The sequence below is a fragment of the Rhincodon typus genome, chromosome 5, assembly GCF_021869965.1.
Source record: "Rhincodon typus isolate 14 chromosome 5, sRhiTyp1.1, whole genome shotgun sequence".
NCBI lineage: Eukaryota > Metazoa > Chordata > Chondrichthyes > Orectolobiformes > Rhincodontidae > Rhincodon > Rhincodon typus.
Genome location: NC_063336.1, coordinates 107,767,879 through 107,778,258, shown reverse-complemented (window position 1 = coordinate 107,778,258; position 10,380 = coordinate 107,767,879).

Here is a 10,380-nt window from a genome sequence, read left to right as displayed (position 1 = left end):
GTGGAGTCATATGGTACAGTTTGCATGGATAACAGGTCAGAGAGGGCAAGGACACCGGTAATGGGTGTAAGCTCAGAGGAGAGAGGACGCATGTGGAATCTGATGATAATAGCGTCAAGAGTAACAGGATGGTGTGGTTCAGTAGTAATAGAAGAGAGAGAGGAATAGCTATAGTAGGTGGGTCAAGCTGTTTGGGTGAATTTGGTGGGTCACTTGGAGGATGAAAGCTGGATGAGCAAGTTTGAAAAGGGGCTTCTCTTGTTTTTTTTTTCCCTGCAACGGATCCTCAAAATGCAATAGCCCCAAAAGTGTGAGTCCTCCAAAGTGGAGGAGGGTTATTTTGGATGGGTAAAGTCATTGTTGAACAAAATTGACCAAATACAGGGTCATCCTGATAATGAGTTAAATGTATGGGAACCATGGTCAGGTGTGATTTTGACTTCTGTGCAAACCTCCAAACACTGTGACATTGCTGCCTGAGCCTTGGCTCTCAGTTACATAACATCCTAATAAGTTTGGGAGAAGAACAGGAAGAAATGCTGAAGGACAGTTCTTGCTGACTGAGGAAAGGAAGGAATTGCCATGTCTGTGACTGCTTGGGAATATGGGAGAGTACCATACTATACTGTACTGGCGACTTCACTTGGCATTCCATAGGTCTGGACTATTTGCAGGGAGAACCTAGGATGATACTGGAAAGTGTGCTCCCATAGTTCTGAATCTCAAGGATAACTGTTGAAAGCTTTAGGATGATCAAGAGAGTTTGTAGAATGGCGGATGTCAGGTTGAGTGGGATGGATGAAAGAATACTACTGTATTGGGGAAGTTCAAGGTTCGCTGATAGATGGTCCTGCCTCAAGATGTGGAAAGTATCTGAGGGGCAGACAAAGAGTGATGGTGGGAAGATCCAAAGATATTGAGGGAGGGTGCAGGGCCAATTTCTAGTGCTCCCAAGTCCATGACCTCAGTATTAGTCCTTCAGGATGGTATTGATCACTGCGGCGAATGGCCAGGCGATTCCCAGTTCTAAATACTGTGCCTCTCATTGGGCAGAAGTACACCGAACAAGAGCAAGGGCTGCAAAGAGTATGCTGTTGAGATTAATCCCTGTGATTTGTTCACAGGTCACTTATGCAATCATGTCGGTGGGTCACATCAGCCCAGCACTTCTGTTAGCTCTGGTACAGCAGCAGAGGATGATCCCAGGATCCAGCAGACCAGCAGACCAGCAACCAGGACAGCCCCAGGGAGCATGCAGTCATATAACTTAAGAGGCTGGCAACTAGGAACCTTCACAGTGTCAAACCCAGAAGTATAATCGAATGCACAGCAGACAGTGCAACTAATTGCAAATGTCAGAGGCAGCAGGGGATGTCATCGGTTTCCATCATTCACGTGTGCCAGCTTCTCCAGGAAGACCTACATTTACAAGCTCGGGAGCCAAGCCAGTGCTCCCAATGTAGATTCGCAACAGACCCAAAGAGCTAATCTGGCAGAGCTATGGGATTTGCTGTCATTGCAGGATTTCCACAGGTGCCAGGGGCTATTTTACACTTACACTTCTGACAGTGAAAACTCTCTGGGCCAGTCCTCACTATTCATTAACGAAAAGAAATTTCACTCACCATATCTGCAATTAGTCTGAGATCAATCGAAACATCCTTTAGCATGTGTGCACTACTCGGGCAGCTCTGACAACTCCTACATCATCACTCACAGCTGCCACAAATGGTTGGTCTCCCTCATCAACTGCACAGTTGGCTCCATGGGGACAGGGGACACCCAATTAGTGATACCAGTAGAGAACTCTCAAAATGCAGCAAAGAAGAGGCACAATGCTGCCCAAGCCTCAACCAAAGCAATGATAGAGCAGGCTGGTGGACTGCTAAAGGTGAGTTTCTGCTGCCTGCACTGTTCAGGTAGAATACTACAGCACATGCCAGAATGAATGCACAGAGTGATTGTGCAGGGCACAGCAATCCACAATCTTTCTTATCTTATCTGCATAGGGGAGGCGATGGCCTAGTGGTATTATCTCTGTACTGTTAATCCAAAGACCCAGGTAATGTCTGGGGACCCGGGTTCGAATCCCACGACGACAGATGGTGGAATTTGAATTCAATAAATATCTGGAACTAAGAGTCTAATGTTGACCATTAATCCATTGTTGCTTGTTGGAAAAACCCATCTGGTTGACTCATGTCCTTTAGGGAAGGAAGCTGCCATCCTTACCTGGTCTGGCCTACATGTGACTCCAGACCCACAGCAATGTGGTTGACTCTTAACTGCCCTCTGGGCAATTAGGAATGGGCAATAAATGCTGCCTAGCCAGCAATGCCTTCATCCCACGAATGAATAAAAAAGCTTAGGAAAGTGGGGAGGAATTTGCAAACAGGCAGATGGAGGGATCAGGTGTCTCCTCTGATGCTGTGTTAAGGAAGTGAATGATGCGAGTGCAGCAGTAGATGCCAGAGCGATGCAGCAATATGGCAGACAGACCTGTAAAACCCTCGGATTCCAGGTTGAGAGGGCCACAACAATATCTCTGTTATGCTCAGTATCAACCTTTGTTGACTGCGAGTCCAGGATCCTCCCGTGAGCACCAGCATTTCTGTTTAATTGAATTGTAGTTTTGCTTTAATGGGTGTATTTGTGGTCTGGATATTCTGACTAGCGACAATCATATTGCCATTTTGCTCCTACATTTTTACATTAGAACTGAGCTCTGCATTTCTTGTCAGCAATTCCAATGTTGACTCCTTCAGAAATGCAGAGCATACCTGAAATCCAACAAATCCTCCCTTGTGCAGGATAGTCAGGAGATGTCAAACCATGTCTCTTTTCTCATGGTAGTAGATGCTGCACTCTGTGATTTAAATGTCCAGCACCACAGCCAACCACTTTGACAGCTCCTGTGAAAGCATAACCATGTAGGTTCATGTGGGGTTACGATGGCTGTTGGCCTAGGTGCTGGGTGCCTAGGGCACCAGATGAGTTATGGAGTGCTTCAGATTGGACAGAGGTGGATTTCTCCAGTCTGGTGGCAGGTGCTGGGGGAGGGCCAGGGGCATTGGGTCCTGGGTAAGAAAAACAGAATTGTATGAGGTTGGGAAGGTGGCCTGGGGTCTAGAGGTTGTACTAGATAAGGGATGATATAATTGAGGCTTTGGAGGTGAGTAGTGAGCTGGGGGTTAGTTTGATACTTACCCAGGAGCTAGACTAAGTTTTTAATACACGATTTTTTTTTTTTCTGGCTGCCTATCAGTTTAACTGGAGCAGAACTCTGAATTTTCTGCCGTAAGAGTTCAGATGGTTCCAGATGAAGGCGAATTGCCCTTCAGAATCTTCAATTGCCTGGGTAAATTCCCAGGGATCAGCTGCATCTGGAATTCCATCTGGTCCAATGTACAGCTTCAGTCTGTATGGCTCCAATGACTATTTGCAGTTAGAATATCTGAGCCAGTGTTTTTATTTTAACACTGTTGGCATTGTTATTCTGAGTGTATGCCAATCTAACATAAAACACATCTTACTGACACTTAAGTGCATGTGTACACATTACACCTATAATGTAACTAATCTGATGACATTTAAAGACATGTTCCAACACATGCTTCTCAAGGCGATGACAGTAACTCGTCCCTCTTCTCATGATGTGTTTGGACTTGTCATTTTCTGCAGGGTGGATTCTTTCTTTCATTCTTGTACCACTTTTTCTTTAATGCCAAATTCCTTCACTACCGCAAAGTTATTTGACAATATCGCAAATGTATCATGCATTTTAGCTTGAAACCAGCTTCATATGTTGTTAATTTTATTAGAAGGCTCATTTCTCTTCATTGTTCACCAGTCATTCACAACGCAACACAGCTGTATTGCCTACTAGATCTCCTACACAAAGTTATAAGACACAAGGTGCCCTTACTTATATTTGGTGTTATGTTCATGAAAATCGCAACTTTAAGTGGAGCATTGGTTCCTATAGGGATTAATGTTAAAAATGAAGTTAGATTCCTTTGCGCCTTCCTTTAGAAGAAACAAAATTAAAATAATATAGCTGTAGCCTCCAAGTTGAAATAAGTACATAATTGGTAAATGAAATAACCGTTCAAATAAAATGAAATGTAAAATATAAAGATAAAATGTAACCTTCTACTTCCAGAACTTCCAGTAGTGTGCTCTCGGAGAGTGGAGCCTAAGGGCTACGGCACTGTGAATGCACTGGGGGACTTGCTCATTGTGTTTTGGGTCAGCTGCTGAGGGCATCACTTGTTCCTATCCCTACCTTATGGTTTTTCTTTGGAGGGGGGAATCTGCAACCTCATTTTCTGGCTGCAACCCACTCCCAGGGTCCATTTGGTCCACCACCGAGCCGCTGCACCCCCTCAGGGCTGGGCTTCCTGGCATTTCCTCTTCCTCTCTGGCTCTCTGATATTGGCCTGCACTGTCAGTGTTCCTTCGGCAGATAGTGGCTCATGGCTGTTGGCACAGCACAGGGGAGCAACTGGGTTTTTTTTCCAAGCTGTGGGACAGGCAGAGGGTGATGACCATTCTGGTGTGGATCGAGATCAGTATTTTGCCAGCTATGGACTGCACTCTGCAGCGGGTGGGGGTCTGCAGTGTTGCAATAGGTGTAGCTGAGCTCAGGCAGGGCCCCTCTGTCACATTTCAGTAGATCCTGGCAGCCAGTGGCAGTCTCTCCAGCCTCTTGGTGTAAGGACAGATGTTGTTGGACAGCGGCTGCAAGTTGCCTAGAGGCTAGCAGCACCTCTGGGAGCTAGTCTGTGCCCTGGTAGAAGCAGGCTCTGTGGTGTACACCTCAGGCAGTGGTGCAGCATAGGAAGCAACCTGAGAATTCTGAGCGAGGGTTAGGTTATGCCATTTGATGAAGGGATTTTAAACAGATCTTGTGACATCCAATGAGATTTTCGGTCCTAACAACTTAGCGACGTTACAACAAAACATTACTAAAACTGACAATGTTAAATGTGGACTCCCTATACTGGTAAGTAAAGCATACCTACTTTGGCGTGAAAAATTGAGGCTGATGACTGATTTGAACACAACATGTTGTGGCTGAGAAGGGGGTCATCTTATGCCTGCTTATTGACTTATGCTACCATCGACAATATTGCTTTAATTCACTGTATACACTTGGATAAATCATAGTTAAGTGGTGCATTAAAGTGACTGATAATGAAGGTAATTGAGTGTGTCACTTTGTCTTCGTGGTTGAAATTAATTTATCCACTTTATTGTGTTAATAGGTGCTGCTTACAACTTATTACAGACTGTCCTCCTGTCATTCAGGAAGAGCTGGATCTCATTAGTGCTCTCTGTGTGATGGAAGAGTTCAACATGAAGATTTTGCCCATGCAAGGTATAAGAGTTGCTTCTCAAATGAAGCAGGTCAAAGAAAATGTGTCTCACATATAGATGAGAGTGAGGGGGTATTGGTAGAGACAAAGTTGAAGTGATGGGATAAGGGTCACTGGGCAATGTTGGCAGGCAGTGCAAGTGAATGAGGACTGGTGATGGTATGGCAATATTGTTGCTGGATTTTTTTTTCCAGATATCTAGCAAATGAACCAGGTTTAGATCTTAGCATGGCATGTAGTAGAACTTGAGTTCAACTTTTAAAAGATATTTGGATTTAAAAGTCTGTCCTGTACACACAAAGCAGAACAAATCTAACCTGATCAACTATCACACCATCAGTCTAATCTTCATCATCAAGAAAGTGATGGAAGGTGTCATCAAAAGTGCTATCAAGCTGTTAGGATGGGTTTCCCCAGGGCTACTCAGCTCCTAACCGCGTTACAGCCTTGGTTTAAACCCTGATAACAGAGCTGAATTCCAGAGATGAGGTGAGAGTGATTTGCACTTAAAATCAAGGCCACGTTAAGGAGCCGCAAGAGAACTAGAGTTATTGAGAATTGGGAGGAAGACTCTCTTGTGGTTAGTTATACCTAGCAAAAAACAAAAATATTTGTGATCGTTGGAGGTCAATCATCTCCGCTCCTGAACATCTCTGCAGGAGTTCTGTATGGCAGTGTCCTCAACTGAACCATCTTCAGCTGCTCCATCAATAATCTTCCCTCCATCAAATGTCTGAAGTGGGAATGTTGGCTGTTGATGTGCGCAATGTTCAGCACCATTCCCGACTCTTCAGAATCTGAAGTAATCCATGTTCAAGTGCAGGAAGACATACAATGTTTTCAGTTTTGTGTTGACAAACAGAAAGTAACATTTGTGACACACAAGATCCAGGCAATGCCTATTTCCAACAAGACAGAATCTAACCTCAACTTTTGACTTTTGTTAGCATTACCATCACTGAATCTTCCACTATCAACATCCCTCAGAGTTACCCTTGACCAGAAACTGAATAAGTACTATGGCCATAAGTGCTGGTCAGAGGCTAGGAATGCTGCAGTGCATAACTCACCTCATGACCAAGGCCTGTTCACCATCTACAAGGTACAAATCAACAATATGTTGGAGTACTCTCAACTAGCTGGATGAGTGCAGGTCCAACAACACTCAAAGCTTGAAGGACAAAGTAAATGACTTGATTGGCACCACCTCCATAAACATTCACTACCTCCACCACTGGCACACAGTAGTAGCAATGTGTACCAACTATAAGATGCACTGCAGAAATTCACCCAGGTTCCTTAGGCAGCACCTTCCAAACCCACAATTACTACCATCTGGAAAGACAAGGGCAATACTTTGAAGTTCTTCACCAAGCTACTCACTATGCTGACTTGGAAATACACCACTGTTCTGTCATTGTTGCTGGATCAAAATCCTGGAACTGCGTTGTGGGTCTACCTACATCAAATAGACTGCAGCAGTTCAAGAAGGTAACTCACTGTGGACAATTAAAAATTGGCCCAGCCAGCGATGCTCATATTTCATGAATGAAGAAAAAAATTCTCTGTTTTCACATCAGCTGAGTTAGCTTTCTTTTTGCACTTCTCCATTTTCTGTATATCCTTTCTATAATGCAGAAACCAGGCAGTCGACCAAACTGCAAAGTCTGCACCTACAGACTGTGTATGGTCTCACACAGCTAATGTGGAGCTAATGTAACATTAACATTTACCCTTCAGAAATATAACCTTCTACAGCAATTAACATGAGAGAAAAACAAAAGAACAAAACATAATTTTGTTTAAAGCACCTGAATAATGGAGTTCCACAAAACAGCACGGGTCCTCTCTCTTGATTATGTGTAGTATCTGCATCTAAAATATTACAACAGCCACTCGAACTATTTCTAGAAAGCTGGAACATCAAAGAAAAATCTGAAAACATTTAAACATTGCTGATAAGGGTCACTGTCATTATCTGCCAGCGTCTCAATCAGAACACGGTTTAAAGGTGAGAAAAGGAAAGTCATAGAGTTGTATGGCACGGAAACAGATGCTTCAGTCCAACTCGTCCATGCTGACCAGATATCCTAAATTAATCTAGTCCCATTTGCCAGCTTTTGGCCCATATTCATCTTAAACCCTTCTTATTCAGTGAAAATAGCCTGAAACAAATGTTCTGGCATTGGCTTCAGTCAGCATCTAAATGCAGGGTGAAATCCTTGTCACTCCACAATTGAGACTGTTAGTTAATCACTATGGACAGATGGTATTAAGTTTACAGCATGTTGAAATAAACTATAATTTGCATCCCATAATGTGTTGATATCACGATTCATCCATCGAATAGTTTGGCCCTGAGAAATGCATGAAATAAATTTAGTTACACCACTTAATTTTAGCACTGGATTCTTACTAAAAGTGTGAAGAGAACTTGTGGTGCATGATTGACCTCACTTTTATTTTTAAACTGTTTCTGATTCTCAAGTTATATGATCAGGAACAGAATTATTGGTCACAAAGCGTTTTCTTTCAATTATGAAATGAGGTTTCATGCATATATTTCAACATTGAAAGTTTTATGTGAAATAATTTTCTTATTTTCACTTTCCTCTCTTTAGCAGAGTGTGCAGACTCTAATTCGTAAAGCAGTAATTCTTCTACCAAAACGCTTTATTTCACAGTGGTTGATCAATGAATAGTAGACTGTAGGTTTGACTTGAAAATACATTAGAAATTTGAAATAAAAACTCCATGTACTTCACAAATGCTACTAGATGTCTTTGTCTGCGCAATTAACCAGCTGTTACAATATGGTGGCCAGACCAATTAATAAGTACAGTGTAATCTTTCATACAATTTGTGGTAAAAGATGCTATAACAGCCATTGTTGCTAGATAATTAGATAGAAGACAACTGGTTTGAAAATGGAAATAACTTCAAGGCTTGATAAATTGATCAGAGATTTTCAATTTTATCAAAACTGCTCATGCATTAAGTGCATTAAGACCATCTTTATGCTTCTCTGTGTAGATTTATTGCCTGGAAAATTTAAAATTGGAAGGGAGAGACATCTAAATGTGAAACATTAACAGTTTAGGAATTCCAAGTTGATCAAAGGCAGTTTACAATTCTGTTCTCTATGCATATTGGTCTGGCAATGACCAGATGTTCTATTGTAATGATTAAGCATGCAAATTCTTACAATGTTTTCATGCAGCTTGTGATATTTTTGATATCAAGTTTATTTTCTCCCTCCAATGTTGGAAACCTGCCCGCAAGATTCTCTTTAATTTGTTGCTGATATGGCTGTTTGTCTGTCTTTGGTTCCTGAATCCAGTAAATGTTTCTGATGGAAGTAAAGCCATTTGTTTAGATTGTTCTGGAAGATGTTTGGCAGCCCAATCCAACTGCTGCTGCTTAGCACACCATGGCCATCAAAGTGAATATATTTGCATTTGAAATAGGCATGGAAGTAGACCTTTCCATCCCTCGCCTCAATAATCGCTGATCTTGTGTTTTCAATTCCATATTCCCACCCACTTCCAGTAGCCATTTCCCTTGACAAACAAGAATCTACCTACCTACCTATTTAATGACCCTACCTCTGCTGTCTTTTGAGGCATAGTGTTCCAAAGTTGCACAGCCTTCTGAAAGAAATAAAAATCGTCATCTTTGTTGACAAAAGTGCTACCCCTAACTTTAAGGCCTGTTCTATGGTTCTGGGCTGACTCGCAACATCTTTTTCCACATACATTTTGTCAAGACCTTTCAGAATCTTATACACTGAAATCAAGTCACCCCTCACTCTTTTAAACTCCAGCGGAAACGAGCTCAGCCTGTCCAATTTATCTTCTTAAGCCAACTCACTCATTCCACATATTAATCCAGTAAACCTCATCTGAGCCACTTCCAATATATTTGCATCTTTTTTAACTAAGGAGATTAAAACTGAAAACACATTCGAGATGTGACCATGCATGCAGTATTCAAGATTTGTGCTTTTGGAATAATTTAGTGTTAAAGTGTAATTATTCCAATTAATTAATTCATATTAGTGATTTTTCAGTATTATTATTATTTGACCGCATTCATGCCTGAGTGTACCCACTTTTGATTTGCTGGGCTCAATCTTGTGTTACAATTGATGGCTCAAACTTGGACATGTTCCTTGAATGCAGAAATTGACCTCTCTACCATTCAATTTCTCAATATTCATTATTCAAGCACATACTGTTACATTCTATATTTGTCAACTTAATTCAGATCTACATCCTTAGTATTCATACCCTCAGTGGTTAAATCATTCCATCTTAATGGCCTCTGTGTCTTGTCAATTGTTCAGAGAAGAGCTTGCTTCACCTTTTTGAAAATAACTTCTTCATGGTTTTGCGCACCTAAGCACCAGCTAATACTACTTAGCTTTGGGAAATAATCAAAAAGAAGAATCATTCATAAAATGGAATCCAAGAATTAAATGGACATTGACTGCTTGGGTACAAGATTGGTTGGAGCACAGAAAGCAGAAAATGGTAGTAAATGATTGCTTTGAAGGAAAGCGTGCAGTGTAGTTCCACAGAATTGGCAAATGACATACTCAAAAATATGACACAGAGGAGTTTGGTAATAGGTTTCAAGGCGACATTACACACTTGTGAAGTAGATATGTCAAATGAAATTTAATGTGTGTGAAGTGATTGGTGTGAAGAATAAAAAGACGTATAAAGTGCTGAAACTTTAAAGGCCAGCACAGGGATTGAGAAAGGATGTATGCAACTTTAAAAGTGAGAATTTTTGGAGGCTGTTAAAAAGGTATATGGATATGATCCTTGGCAATGCTAAGTATGCGGGTAGTTCTTAAAATCAAGGAAATTATTATGCCTCTGCTTAGAAAGTACTGGTTTACCACTAGCTAAGTTTAAACATTGGGTGCCACACTGTAGGAAGGATGTCAAAGCATTCAAGAAGTTGCATAGATTTATTAGAATTGTACAGCAGTTAA